The sequence below is a fragment of the Glycine max genome, chromosome 16 (genome assembly GCF_000004515.6).
Source record: "Glycine max cultivar Williams 82 chromosome 16, Glycine_max_v4.0, whole genome shotgun sequence".
Lineage (NCBI taxonomy): Eukaryota > Viridiplantae > Streptophyta > Magnoliopsida > Fabales > Fabaceae > Glycine > Glycine max.
The window spans coordinates 27,665,438-27,679,718 of NC_038252.2; the positions used below are offsets into that span (position 1 = coordinate 27,665,438).

A 14,281-nucleotide genomic window follows, 5' to 3' on the forward strand; every position below is an offset into this window, starting at 1 on the left:
ATTTTAATTGAGCGGTTACCAAAATTGTAGTTATGTATTGAAGGGTAAATTTGAAATTCGAATCGGGTAATTCTCATTATTAATGGTTATTAATTAATAGTGATTAATAGTTATAGATTATTATTATTATTATTAAATGTTAGTTTGTAAGACTAGCTATGATTTGTATGTTTTAAAAATCAACCAATCATTAATTTAAAACATCAATACGGAAGTCAATACTGAGACTTCATAAATCTTAAAATATAGTTAATTTTAACATATTTCTAATTATAATCTTAATTTTCTTATGGGCTAATTATAATCTCTAATAAAAATACTATATATCAATTACTTCATAAAAAATAACTCACCTCCCAGTTTCGAGGGATCCCAATAAGAAAGAAAGGGAAAACAAATCAAAACCATACAAACATCGACGCGGGAAATTTCCGCGGCAGTTAACCTGCCCCTTCTCCCAAAGCCCACCTGTCATGTTTTTGTTCGTCAGTTTTCTTTCCTTTTCTATTTTGAAACTCCAAATCCACACAACGGTAACGACCTTGACAGTTGGAAACTTTGGAAACTCCATTCATAATGGTGTCTCAAAACCCTAACCAAAGAAATTCCCTCTACCCGCAGGTAATCGATTCAAACCCCGAAACATGCTCTTCAGACCCTTCCTCCTCTCTCTATCCCAAAACCGACGATGTTGGCAACCTCATTGAAAACCTCTTTCCGGACAATACCAATCCCTCCACGCCGCCGGTCGTTGTCGAGGAGGTCCTCATCAAGGTCCCCGGCACCATCCTCCACCTCATCGACAAGGCCTGCAGCGTCGAGCTCGCCTGTGGCAACCTCATGGTCATCAGCCTTTGCCAGGATCAAAGTATCATCGCCGTCTACGCATGAGTCAACGACAAGATCCAATGGCCCCTGGCAAAGGATGAGGTTGCCGTCAAGGTTGATGACTCTCACTACTTCTATTAGGATATGGGACGTGGTTATGTCTTTTTTCTATGGAAGGATATGGTAGAAATGATGGGAGTAGGAAGAGGATGAGTTTTCAGAAAATTGACACCTTAACTTGAATTGTGCTTATTAGCTTCTTGACTTACATTACATGACTTGCTACAACTTATGCCTTTATATAGGTTACATAGGTGATTTCTACACACTTCTATACTACTTAGTCCTAGAGTCAGACTCATCTATCATCTACCATCCATCTCTATAATGTTCTAGATGTTTCTATGACTTTAGATAATAAGATATTTTTCTACATCCATTAAGAAGTTTCTACACACTACAACATCTCCATAGGTGTAGAACTCTCTAGATAATGGATCACCAATTATACATCTACACTTTTTCTAGATTAATCTTCAACACTCCCCCTTAATCTAGAAAAGTATTGAACTCCAAGCATGTATCTGAATTTGATGAACTTCTCTGTTGCAATTGGCTTGGTGAAGATGTCTGCTAATTGTTCTTCAGTCTTACAGAACTCCATTTTGATTTCTCCACGTTCCACGAGCTCTCTGATGAAGTGGTATCTATTCTCAATGTGCTTTGTATGGCTGTGGAATACTGGATTCTCAGTCATTGCAATAGCTGACATATTATCACAATGAATAATTGTTGGAGTCTTGGAGTCTTGTTGTACGCCTTGTAGAATTTTTCTGAGCCATGTCGCTTCACACGCAGCGCTTGTTGCAGCCATGTATTCTGCTTCTGCTGATGATAGAGCAACTGCCGTTTGTTTCTTTGACGCCCATGATATTGCTTTGTTGCCTAGAAGAAACACACATCCACTTGTGCTTTTTCTATCATCTGTACTTCCTACCCAGTTGCTATCTGTATAACCTATCAAGTTAAAGTCTCTATCTGCCTCGTACAAAATGCCAAAATCCTTTGTGCCTTTGAAATATCTTAGGATTCTCTTGGTTGCTGCAAAGTGTGCTTTGCTTGGGTTACTCATGAATCTAGACACGATGCTAACTGCATGTACGATGTTTGGCCTTGAGTTGGTTAAGTAGATTAGCAAACCGACTAGGCTTCTATAAACTGTTGCATTAACTTTGTTTTGCCCATCATCTTTTGAAAGCTTCTCGTTCATCGCCATAGGTGTGGCAAGTGGTTTGCAATCTTGCATGTTTAACTTCTTCAATAAGTTATCCACATATTTTTCTTGCGAGATAAATATTTGTCCAGGTCTTTGCTTGACTTGCATGCCGAGAAAATATCTCATGAGTCCAAGATCGATCATTTCATACTCTTGCATCATAGCCTTTTTGAATTCTTCCATCAGCTGTGAGTTGTTGTCGGTGTAGATTAAATCATCTACGTATAGGCACAAAATCAAGAAATGATTACCTTGCATCTTCACATATAGTGACGACTCACTTGGACTTTTGAGGAATTTATGCTTGATGAGGTATCTGTCTATTTTACCGTTCCATGCTCGAGGAGCTTGTTTGAGACCATAAAGTGCCTTTTTCAAGCGATATACTTTGTCTTCTTCTCCTTGAACTTTGTATCCTTGTGGTTGCTCCACGTAGACTTCTTCTTCAATCTCTCCATTCGAGAAAGTTGATTTTACATCTAGCTGGTTGACTTGTAGCTTCAACTGTGCAGCTAAGGCCAGTACAGTTCTGATTGTTTCCATGCACACAACAGGAGCAAATGTCTCATTGAAATCAACTCCTGACAGTTGTGAATAGCCTTTAGTGACAAGTTGTGCTTTGTATTTCTGGATTGTTCCATCCTCATTATATTTAATTTTGTAAACCTATTTCAGGTCAATGATCTCCTTGTCTTTTGGTTTTTGCATGAGCTCCCATGTATGATTTTTCTCTATCATTTTGATTTTCTCGTCCATGGCTTTTCTCCAAACTTCTTCTTTCGATGCTTCCTCAAACTTTTGAGTTTCATAGGCAAAAAATCCAACATTTGCGTACTTTGGATTCGGTTTGTGTGGCCTTCCTGATCTTCGAAGTTGTTGTTGTGGGACTTCTTCTACTTCTTCTTGCTGGTGCTGTTGGTCATGCTGTGTTGGTGATGGCGGCAGTGCACACGGGCTTGGATTGGTTACTTCTTGCGTCTCATTGACTTAACTTCAGTACTCCATTGCCAGCTTGCTCATTCGTCAAAGATGACATCTTTTGAAATGATCAATTGCTTTGAATCTGGTTTGAATAATCGGTAACCTTTAGATTGGTCACTATAGTTGACAAAGATGCACTTTTCTCCTTTTTCATCGAGCTTTTCTCGGTTCTCCTTTGGAATGTGCGAATAAGCAACACATCCAAAAACTTTAAAATGATCAACTGTTGGTTTTCTGTTGAACCATGCTTCATATGGGGTCATATTTAAGACTGCTTTAGTTGGAGAACGGTTGAGGATGTATACTGCTGTGCTAATAGCTTTTGCCCATAGATTCTTTGGCAGGTTCTTGTGTTGTAGCATCGATCGAGCCATTTCCATAATGGTTTTGTTTTTCCTTTCAGCGACACCATTCTGTTGTGGAGTATGACAAACAGTCAGCTCCTTCTTGATGCCATGATCATTGCAAAAATTGATGAATATGTGCCCATTGAATTCTCCCCCGCGATTTATTCTCAAGATTTTGAGGGAATGGCCACTTTGCTTTTCCACTAGGGCCTTGAACTCCTTGAAGCAAGAGAATGCATCAGATTTTTGTTGGATGAAGTACACCCACATCATTCGAGTGTAGTCATTAACGAAAAGGAGAAAATATCTTCTTCCACCAAAGTTGGGGGTACTTGATGGGCCCCAGATATCAGAATGCACCAATTGAAGTGGAGCTTTAGCTCTCCAAGATGTTTTTGGAAATGGTAACTTGTGCATCTTGCCATAAATGCAGCCTTCACAAACTTTAAGGTTAGATGAAATAAAAGGAAGCCCAAACACCATATTTTTTTGTTTTAATAATTTGAGGCCATTAAAGTTTAGATGACTATACCTCAAGTGCCACAGTATGGACTCATCCATATTCTCACATTTCAATGCATTGCTTTTTCCAAATGGCATAAATAGAGGAAATACTTTATTAGGAGCCATTTTGATAGAAATAATTTGGCCTTTCTTTTATCAATGATATTACATTTATCATCATCAAAGATGACTTTATAATTTTTATGAATAAGTTGACCAACACTTGGAAGATTTTGAGAAAGACCTGGCACATAAAAAACATCATGGATATATTTTTGGCTACCATTTTGAGTTTTAACAATAATGGTGCCTTTTTCCTTCAACTGTTTGAACATTTCCATCACCAAGTATAACTTTGGATTTTATTGTCTCATCTAGTTGCACAAAGCAACTTTTGTTTTTTGTCATGTGGTTTGAACAATCACTATCAACATACCATACATCCCTTGATTCTTTAGAAGATAAAGCGGAGTACAAAGTATGATCAATGGATTCTTTATTTTCTAGAAAATTTGTTTCTTCTTTTTGTCGGTAAAAACAATCTTTTTCGTAGTGTAGGTGCCTTTTGCACTTTTTGCATTTGTACCGACAATCATTTGTATCATGATTATTTTTCTTGCATAATTTGCAATAGGAGCTTGAAGCATTATTACTCCATTACTTTCCGCTCCTTTTACCACGATTAGTAAATGCTCCTCCTCTTTTTTGAGGAAATTTACTGTAGTTATTTTTCTTATCTCCATCATTTTTAGAGATATTAATTTTAGAATGGAATGCTTGCTCTAGTGGCTGCTCAAATCTTTTCATTCTAGCTTCATGAGCTTCTAAAGAGCCCATTAATTCTACTAGAATGAGTTTAGATAAATCTTTTGATTCTTCTATGGCAGCCACAATATGATCATATTTTACGGGAATACTTCTTAATATTTTTAGTATTTTTTTCTTGTCTTCAATCGTGTCCCCGTATCTTCTAATTTGATTGAAGATATTAGAGACACTAGAGAAGAAAGATTGTATAGATTCATCTTCCCGCATTATTAATGTATCAAAATCCTTCCACAAAGATTGAAGTTTAATAGAAATTACCTTATCTGTGCCTTTAAATTCATTTTTCAGAGTCTCCCACGCCTCTTTTTCATTTTTTGCTTGCATGTTTCTTGGAAAGATCTCTCTACTAACTCCTTGTTGGATGAATAACAGAGCCTTAGCATCATGTTGCTTATTTTGCTTGTACTCCTTTTGCTTTGTTGCTGTCCACGTAGCCAATTCTTCTTGGCTTTCTGGGACTGGATAGTCATTCTCTATAACATCCCACAAGTCTTGTGAAATGAATAGAGTTTGCATTTGGATGCTCCAATAATCATATGCTTCCCTATTAAATATGGGAACTAAGGTTTGGTTATAGTTGAAGGTTGGTGGGCTAGGTGATGTAGCAAAGGCCATAGGATCAACACTGCTCTGATGCCATTGTTAGGATATGGGACGTGGTTATGCCTTTTTTCTATGAAATGATATGGTAGAAATGTATGATAAAAATGATGGGAGTAGGAAGAGGATGAGTTTTTAGAAAATTGACACCTTAACTTGAATTGTGCTTATTAGCTTCTTGACTTACATTACATGGCTTGCTACAACTTATGTTTTTATGTAGGTTACATAGGTGATTTCTACACACTTCTATACTACTTAGTCCTAGAGTCTTCTAGACTCATCTATTATCTACCATCTATCTCTATAATGTTCTAGATGCTTCTATGACTTTAGATGATAAGATATTTTTCTACATTCATCAAGAAGTTTCTACATACTACAACATCTCCATAAGTGTAGAACTCTCTAGATAATGGACCACAAATTATACATCTACACTTTTCTAGATTAATCTTCAACATCTTCTCTCTCCAAATCCTGAAGGAGGAATCATCCGATTCGGATTCCTCCTCGAGTGATGAGGAGGGAGGAAAAGCAAAACGTCAGAATAAGAAGAAGAAGAAGAAAGATTCCAATTCCAATTTCGGTGCCAGCGTGTTGAGCCATGGCTTAACAATAGCGTCGAAGGGGCAGGAGGATTTGCTGAAGGAGCTGGACAAGGTGTTGCAGGAATGTAGTGCTTTCTCGGTGCAGAAGGTGTCGGAGAAGGCGAAGAAGGAGGGGGATGTGGTGGATGCGTCGGTGGCATTGGCGATATCTCCGGTGGATTTGGAGAAGGAGGAGAAGAAGGAGATGATGGAGGAGAAGTGTGCCGCGTATTGGACTACATTGGCCCCTAATATGGAGGATTACAGTGGAACCGCTACGAAGCTTATTGCGGCTAGTTCTGGACAATTGGTTAAGGGAATTCTTTGGTGTGGGGATGTGACAGTGGAGCAGTTGCGGTGGGGAAATGAGGTCATGAAGAGGAGGATGACTCTGGGTTCACAAGGGGAGATTAGTCCTAAAACCTTGAAGCGGATAAAAAGGTGTTTGTGCTCTTAATTTATCCTCCATAACTACTTTACATTGGTCCGAGTGAAACTAGATTCGGATTTCTTAATCATGTAGATGGAAAAAACAAAGTTGGAAAGGGAGACCCACTAAAAGTGAGAGGTTGTGTTTCGAGTAGAGATTAATCATTAGCAAAATCGTGCACGTATATTTTGGTAAACAAAAAAATGAGGAGGATAAATAAATTAAACTTTTCTTGTGAGTTAAAAGATCATTAGCTTATAGGTCTTAATTTTTTTAGAAGTTCTCTCCTAATCTGAGGAGTATATTTAGTGATATTTTGCAGAAATTAAGTGGTTCAAATGCATTCAGTTAACTCTTATCTCGTGCTCATTTGTCAAGGCTGTGTGAATGGGCTAACACCAAAGTCTTGAAGACTATAATGAAAAAAGTAAAATTAAATAATTTTTATATTGAAAGCCTGAAACAAAAATTGTTCTCTTTCTGTACTTCATATGTTCATCTCACAGTAAATAGTTAATGACTTAAGGACTTTTCAGAATCCTGCTGTTTTGTTTTCTAATCAATGTTTATTAGACAAAAAAGTTACAGTCTGCAACTTTTAGGTCGCTGTATTAGTCCTTGTTTTTTGTCTGTTAGTCTGTTTGAACATGAACATTTAAATAACTGATATTGTCTTTTTGGCTTGATGCTTATATAGGGTTAAGAAAGTGACCAAAATGACAGAGAGTGTGGCAAATGGGGTTCTCACTGGGGTTGTGAAGGTCTCTGGATTTTTCACTAGTTCAGTGGCAAATTCAAAAGCCGGAAAGAAATTTTTCAGCCTTCTACCTGGAGAAGTTGTGCTTGCATCATTAGATGGATTCAGTACGTCAGTTATCTTAATCCCTGGCTGTTACAGGGCTTATTATTTACAACCATCAGTACTATAATGTTGTTTCAGTTCTAAGAACCAGCCAAATATCCCCTAGCAATGGAAGAAATAGAAAACCGTTAAGCAAAAAGGAAAATGAGAATAAAAAAAGGCAAAAATGTTTTCATTAATTAAAAACCAAGGAAAATTTTATGTGTGTGTGTAAGGCATTGTAGCTTCTCTAAATGGGCATAATTAATCACACGCCCAAAGGCTTGAAAGAGGAAAGTAACTTGAAAAGTATGTTTGTAGTTTCTAAGAACAGTCCGAGTATGTTGTATTGGACAGCTTCAGTAATATTTCTTATTGTTTTAAAAACAAAAGCAATTAATTGCAAACTAAACAAAAAAAAAAAAAACAGAAAATCTTGTTTGAAAAGGGTCGCAGGAAATTGCAGCTTGAAATGGTTTACAAAAATAATAACATATTGCAATAAAATCTTATTTATGGGATACATGGTAGTTGTACAAGGTGCTGAACAGTGTACAAAACCTGTCATCCAAAACTAATTGTGACATATTCTTTCATTAACTCGGAATCCTTGCCTTAGCCAAGTTTAATGCAGAGTTGGTGTAGAGAACTCGGCATTGCTCTCATGATTTAGTCAAATGCTAAAAGTTAGATTACTTTCCCAAAATTTCATGTACATCAACCTTGCACAATTGTTGACTATTTCAGATTGTTAGGTTATTTAAATTATAAATGGAATTGACAAAGGATTAAAGAAACCCACCCAATTCATGTATTGTATTTCCTTTATTTTTTTTGAACTAAGTTCTTTTGCAAAAGTAGGGCCTACGAACTGTGGTTGGAGACGTGTAAACTTCAACTAGTTTGAGTTTGAGAAAACTGATGTTCTTGTCTGCCATAGTGAATTGTTAAATAGAGTCACTATGATTATGTGCCTTCATGTCTGATTTCTATTAGCTGTCAAACTTAATCACTAAATATCATTTTACCTTTCATCTATTCTCACCATCTTGACCAGTTCATATAAATTTGGTTGGGGTCTCTTCCAAAATCAGTCTTTAAACGTTATTGTTCATTTGCCTAACAAATTTTCACATGTTTGGGCTTCAAGATCAAGTAAATTTACTGTACAGGATTTCTTTTAGAAACAATTTATAAAAGGGGGTTTGATTTATAACAAATTGCAGAGGGGGTCTTTTTATTACATGGGTGTCGCCATTGACACCGGCGGAAAGCGTGAACCGCTAATGGCAACAGCGGGACAGGCAGGGGTATCGCCATTCCTCCTGGCGGGATAAACTTCTCAGTGCATACGTGGACAATCCCGCCTTTGGAACTGACGGGATAGGGGTCATTTAATTTTTCAGTGCAAGGCAAAAGTAGAAAAGTGTGAAACTTTTCAGAAAAAAGGGGACTGGTGACAATGTCCACAGCAAGACACTTACGTAAGAATACCACAAAGTTTGTCACCAACCGTCACAACAGCTGAACTTGTGAAAATCAATATGTGAAAATGAATCAATATTCACATGAACAGGCAGCTATTGATTATAATATTTCAATTTGCATTCATCTTTGGAATCATATTTTAGCTTCTGGAATGGACAGAATACGCATGTATTTTATATTTTTAAATGTTTAATATATAAATCATATTATAATTTTTTTGTATACATAATCATAGTATAATTTAAAATCATAAAAAATAATTTTAAAATATATATATATATATATATATATATATATATATATATATATATATATATATATATATATAGAATAAATGATAGATTAAAAAATTAAAATGTATTTAAAAACACCCTAGTTGAAAAAGAAAATCCTAATAATGTTATGGTTAATTGTTAAAGAATATACAAATCGTTAAGCACAGAACATAACTATTCTAACTTGTACACTGAGAGAATTTATTTTTAATAGAAAAATGTTAGTTTATTTGTTAGCGGAGGATAAAATCCACCACATTTTCTTCCTTCTCAGATAATCACATAACTCATCCTATATCTCCAGCTGTATCGAGAGAATTTAATTATAATTTAAGCCAGCATGAAACATTTGTCCAGAAGGCAAAAGGCACAGATAGATAGATGAGAAGAGATATTGAAGATGGAAAGAAAAAGAAAAAAGGAGAAGGTACATGGTGCGCGGTGAGGTAAAGGTTTTACGAGCAATGAAGTGAGGTGTTGAATGGTCAGAGGCATAGGCTTTGTTCTTGGGGCGCGTGGCGCTATTGCAGAAGGAAGCGGTCCTTAAAGAAGAAGCAGCGTGACTGGAGATTTTAGAATAGCCTGTCCCGCCAGTTCCAATGGCGGGACTGCTAGCTAAACGTGTCCCGCAAAAGTCATTGGCGGCACCACCCTCCTGAAAGTGTCCCGCAGAAGCTAGTAGCGGCACCACCCTCGTCTCTCTCCTAGTCATCCTATCCCGCCAGCAGCAATGGCGGCACACCCTCTCCCCTCTCTCCTAGTCAGCCTGTCCCGTCACTAAGACTAGCGATACCCCTATCCCGCTATTGTCACTGGCGGTTCAAGTTTTTCGCCAGTGTTAATGGCGACACCCACTTACAAAAGAGACCCCCCCTCGAATTTCTTTTAAAATAGACCCTGTTACGTAAAATGTTTCTAAAAAAAACCCCTTGTGTAAATTTGCCTCAAGATCAAGTAAAAAAAATTTAATTTTTTTTTTTGTAAATAGGCAAAGTGTGTGATGCTGTTGAAGTAGCAGGAAAAAGTGTCATGTCAACATCTAACACCGTGACAACTGAGCTTGTCAATCACAGGTAAAGTCAATAGATGCACTATCTATGGTAAAATACCTAACAGAAGAAAGTATGAAATTAGGTATTGAATTTGATGATACTATGATCTTTAGTCATACTCTGATGCTATCATGCCTAGAATGTAATAGCCCCATACTGAGCATGAGAATTTAAATTTTAATTGTGGCTATGATACTTGTGAATGTGGACATCTCGAATTCAAGTGTGTTACATCCACATGATGCCACCCAAAATACTGGGCCTTGTAGGACACTTTCAGCTTAACAAAAACCTCCAATAAGTTATCTGCTAATAAAAGAAATTAGAAAAGTAGAAGGCATTGCATTTGGGTGTGCTTAGAGAACTAGCAGCCCAAATTATTTTCTTGCTTGTCTAGTTGACGTGGTTCGGTCCTTGACATGCTTTAGTAACTAATGAAATCCATGTTCCTTAATTTATTGTTTTTCCATTTACCTTGACCTGCTGTGAGAATTGAAGCATACAACATGGGAAAATGCCACTGTTCTTCTCTAACTGTTCTGAATAATTTGGCAATGTGTGTACCACAGATACGGAGAAGAAGCTGCCAAGGCAACAAGTGAAGGACTGGATGCTGCTGGTCATGCAGTGGGGACTGCATGGGCCGCATTTAAGATTCCACAGGCTTTGAATCCTAAGAGTGTGTTTGGATGAAGAAATTTAAAATTCTGAGAAATTTAAAATTTTAAGAATTTCAAATACTTCAATTAAAATTCTTTTATTTTCAAAATTTTGTGTTTGGATAAAAAAAATTAAAATTATAAGGATGAAAAAAATGGATGAAAAAAGAGAAGATATGATTGGTGTGTTAGTTATACGTGTTCCTCTATGCTTATACCCGATCAATATTTTAAGAGTTGAGACGGTGTTTCTGTAAGAAGAGAATTTCAATTTCTCACCTTTTAGAAGGAAATTGAAATTCCATATTTTTAGTTATTTAAAATTCTGTTTTAAAATTTCAAAATTTTAAATTCTTCATAAAAAGCATCCAAACAATGAATTCTAAATTACAAAAATTCAAATTCTCTATAATAAATTACTTTCCTCAGTTAAAATTATCTATTCAAACGCATTCTAAGAGTGTTCTAAAACCTACCTCAGTGGCCAAATCTGCAGCTAAAGCTGCTGCTGCAGAACTTAAGGATAAAATATCCAAGTGATCTATGGCAGGAGTTTCTTCAATTAAGGTTTTGACTAGGCATGGTACCCGCATGTAGGGCGGGGGGAGTACTCCTCCTCTCCCCGTCCCCGAATCTCTCCTCCTCACTTGGTGGGGGTATTTTTTGCCCTCCTGTTCCCGGCTTCCCACAGAAACCTACGGTGATCCCGTTTTACATTAAAAAATATAAAAAATTATAAAAAAAATACAATTTTTTTGTTTTATCTCAATTTTTCAACAATAATAAATTTAAAGTTTAATTCTAAGTTTAAAACATAACTAAAAATACCAAAATAAACCAATAATAATAATAAAAAAATCACACAAAGCATACAAGAAATATCCAAGTATACATTAATGTTACAGTATTACACAATAAAAATAATAAAATGAATAAGAAACAAAGGTGAAGAAGGAAGTCAAGAAACTAAGTTTATCTGAATGTTTGATGCAGCGTTTTAGGGTTTGGATAATGGTTGTGTCTTTATAACTTGTGAGATATTACTTATGATAATTTTATTTTATTTTTTTTACTAGTAAAATATTATATTAACCCTTATATTTATGTTATATGAGGATATATAAGTAAAATTCTATATACGTGAGGATACGGGAATCCTGCGGGGCAGAAAGCATAGTCCCGTCTCCGAATTAGTTGTGTCCGTTCCCGCGAAATTTTTTTACCGATCGTAGGACCCCGAATGGGGCAATTCCCGCGGGGATCCCGAATTGCGGGAAGAATTGCCACGCCTAATTTTGACCATCCTAACATCAATAGCGCTGCTATTCATTACCACAGTTTCTTTCAGGCCAGGTGGGAAGATTGTATATATTATAGGTGGAAACATTGATGTATGTTTTGATGTTTTTTCTTTACGGTATAGATATGGTAACTGTATTTATTCTTCTGGTGGCTAGAACTTCACTCATTTTTAGTGATTAGTGTTGGAAATTAATGAATTCTACCTCCGCTTCTCATTTCCATTATGTCTGATCCTTGGTCCGCACAAGACTTTTTCCAAGCAGATAAATACTACACGATAATTCTACTTCCACACAATTTTTTTATAACAATATTTACAATTTAGGAGAGGAGAGAAAAACAAAGAAAAGAGAGAAGTGTAAGATAAAAATGGTTGATTTAATAGGGTGAGATAAAGAGAAAAGTTGAGTTGTAAATATGTGTTTTAAGAATTTATTGCAAGTATGGTATCACTCATAAAAACGTTTCACTTTCAGTTTGTGATCAGGAAAGAGGAACTTTAGTAATGTTATACGGAGGCACAACCAAGATTGGAGGTTTTTGTAAAATCATGTTCGAAAATCAGCCCTGATTAGTGATAAGTTTGAAAATTCACTGTCAGTTCAGTTAGTTAAACATAAATTCTTTGGACTTTATCTTTCAATCCTATTGCCAACACTAATTGATAATAAATTAGGATAAGCATTGAATTTTATTTTGTTTCCACCTAATCTTAATTGGTTCTTAATTTTGAATTCTGATATTTAGCCATGTGATGCTGTATCTATGACTTTTATCTGTTCATTGTATCTTTACTAGTCTTATGTGACTGGATTTTTTTCGTTAAACTGAGTTCTGTTGTCTCCGATTGTGACACCAACCCAACCTTGTCATACTTTCATGTACCATCAACTAGTGAAAGTGTAGATTACTAGAATTGCATTAGTAGTGCCGAACTTGAGTTGAATAATTTGCAACATGCATAAAAAATTCAAACTCTATTATCTTCATTGTATTTAAAAAAGCAACATGTCATAAATTCAAACTTTATTATCTTCATTGTATTTAAAAAAGCAACATGTCATAAATTCAAACTTTATTATCTTCATTGTATTTAAAAAAGCAACATGTCATAAATTCAAACTTTATTATCTTCATTGTATTTAAAAAAGCAACATGTCATAAATGCAAACTTTGTCATCTTCATTGTACTTAAAGCAAGAGAAAGTGAAAAATAAATAAAGTGAAAATGAAATGGGATTTCTTTTTCCTGGTGCTTGACAGAGGGTATGAAAGTTCAAAATTTTGTTCACATCACAAGCAACAGAATAAGAAATTAAAGATTTATTTTTGTGCATAAAATTGCAACAAACATTTCCCTCCACTTTAGGAGGGAAATTTTTTATCAACAAGACCTACCAGTTTTTTATTTCTCCTCTCAAATAAACAATAGAAATTTGGTATTTCCATTCTATCTCGGTCTTCTCCATTTCCTTTCACTCCATTTACACTTGGACAAACACAAGGGGATGGAAAATTCCAATAGCTTACTTTACCAAGAAGCATAGAAATGTAAAATGTATGTGGACCCCGTACAAATGACAAATTTTTATTCTATTATGTCTTCCTTGAAGAATTGGGAGCATTACGTAGTCAGCATTCGACAGAGAGTTTACTTTGTATTAGATAGTGAGGCCTTCACTTATCTGAGTACCCAAAAGGAATCAATATGCATGCCATTTTGTCCCAATTCCAATAAAAGTTTTTCTTGATTTGGTGCACAAGTTAAGCGTGTAGAATAAGATAGCTAATGCCTTGAGCATACTAGTAGATTTGTTAGATGCTCTAAATTTTGGGGTTAGAAGAGGTTTGGAGTTATAAGGAGCTGATGATAACTTCTATGATGCAAGGATGCACTATGCAGTGTTGAACCAATCAATGCGTTGAAGACTTTCACATAGATGATGTTGATCAGAGATTTACATGGTGGAAGTCTCATTGGTCACCGAGGTCAAGAAGACAAGATTGTTGCTATGTGTGTGAAAGAATTTACTGGTGCATTTGAGGAAATTGTAACTAGGTGTGTGCAAGGTGTTGTGTTTGTTAGACTACTAAAGGACAGTCAGAATACTAGTTTATATATGCAGAAAATTGTTGAAAGAGTTTAATTGCCTATGGATTTTGCATTTGACCTACTTGTGAATACCTAAAAGGTGTGTTTTGTTTTTGTTATTATTGACTAATTATCTAGTTAGGCCATGTAGCAACCTGATTTGCAACAATCATGGAGGTAGGCCAAAG

The 14,281-nt window shown here is 35.8% G+C and overlaps 1 pseudogene; it reads left to right on the top strand.

Annotated features, from left to right (window-relative positions):
* Positions 1-576: 576 nt before the first annotated feature.
* LOC100800899 (protein EARLY-RESPONSIVE TO DEHYDRATION 7, chloroplastic-like) lies at positions 577-11,384 on the top strand (annotated as a pseudogene).
* The last annotated feature ends 2,897 nt before the right edge of the window (positions 11,385-14,281 follow it).